This window comes from Bison bison, unplaced genomic scaffold, assembly GCF_000754665.1.
Source record: "Bison bison bison isolate TAMUID 2011002044 unplaced genomic scaffold, Bison_UMD1.0 scf7180017863016, whole genome shotgun sequence".
NCBI lineage: Eukaryota > Metazoa > Chordata > Mammalia > Artiodactyla > Bovidae > Bison > Bison bison.
In genome coordinates, this window is record NW_011493588.1 from 5,912 (window position 1) to 7,600 (window position 1,689).

At 44.5% G+C, this 1,689-nt stretch overlaps 1 pseudogene; it reads left to right on the top strand.

The window, feature by feature from the left end:
* Window positions 1-571: 571 nt before the first annotated feature.
* Window positions 572-1,566, top strand: LOC104983632 (annotated as a pseudogene).
* Window positions 1,567-1,689: the final 123 nt, after the last annotated feature.

Sequence of the window (1,689 nt, forward strand, 5' to 3'; positions counted from 1 at the left end):
GTGTAAACTAGTACCAGTTTTGGAGAAGGCAATGCAATCCACTCCAGTATCTTGCCTGGCAAATCCCATGGACAGAGGAGCCTGGTGGGCTGCAGTCCATGGGGTCGCTAGGAGTTGGACACAACTGAGTGACTTCACTTTCACTTTTAACTTTCATACTTTGGATAAGGAAATGGCTACCCACTCCAGGGTTCTTGCCTGGCAAATCCCATGGACTGGGGAGCCTGGTGGGCTGCCGTCTGTGGGGTCGCACAGAGTCGGACACGACTGAAGTGACTTAGCAGCAGCAGCAGCAGTACCAGTTTTCAGACAACAGTTTGGCAACATCTGTGTGTTTATGTGTGCACACATGTATGTGCAGAAAAACTGCAAAAATATATCACAAACTATCAAGTGTGCTGAGAAATGGGATCCTCAATGTATTTTAACTAATTTTATAGTTTCTTATATTGACTATGAATAATTTTTGTCCAAAAATATGAAACTTTATCCAAAACAAGTAGGTTTTATGATATTTAGACAATTTTTACAACCCAAGAATCTTTCTGCAGTTTGAAGAAACTTCAAGACAATGGCTACAGGAAGGAATAATACAACAGTCACCAAATTTATCCTTTTCGGATTTTCGGATTCTCCCAAGTTCAAGATTGCTCTCTTTGCCGTGTTCATGGGGACTTACGTCTTGACAGCACCCTGGAACCTGAATCTCACCATCCTGATTCAGACGGACTCCCACCTACATACACCCATGTCTGTCTTTCTCAGCAACTTATCCTTCTTAGAGTTCTGCTATGTCACTTCCACAACCCCCAAAATGCACTCGGACTTCTTCAGGAAGCCTGCACTCACCTCCTTTATGGGTGTACAGTGCGGCACTTCTCGTTCTCTAGCCGGGGTCTGACTGAGTGCTGTCTGCTGGTGGCCATGGCTTATGATCACTACGTCGCCATTTGCAGTCCTCTGCTCTACACAGCCACCATGTGCCCCTCTCTCTGCATGCAGACGGTGGCAGGATCTTGTATAACTGGATTCCTTGGCTCGTTCATTCAGTTGTGTGCCTTACTTCAGCTCCACTACTGTGGACCAAATGTTATCCATCATTCCTTCTACAACCTGCCTTAATTATTAGTCCTCTCCTGCTCCGAAACCTTCTTCCTACAAGTGATAAAATTCGTGACAGCAGTGATTTTTGGTGCGATCTCCATCTTAATCATCATGATATCCTATGGTTATGTCATTGCCACCATCCTGAAGATCAGCCCTGTTGAAGGCAGGGCCAAGGCCTTCAACACCTGTGCTTCCCACCTGACAGCAGGGATCTTTTTCTTTGGATCAGGTCTCTTCATCTACATGCACCCAAGAGCTGGCAATTCTCTGGGCTATGACAAGATAGCGTCAGTCTTCTATACAGTGGTGATCCCCATGTTGAATCCTTTGATTTACAGTCTGAGGAACAAGGAAATCAAAGATGCTCTTAAGAGGTGTAAGAAGAAGGGAATGTTTTCCCATTGTCATGGTTAATTAAAGGTCTGGGAGCCTCATGACCTGTCCACTAGAAGTTTCTAGACTATGCAAGGGAAATGAATTTAACATTATTCAACAGGGTTTCAAATGAGTCAATCCATCTAAATCCACTTTGGCTCAGTGCCTTGCAAATCCTGCAGTTTCTTTAAGTCTTGATTGTTGACT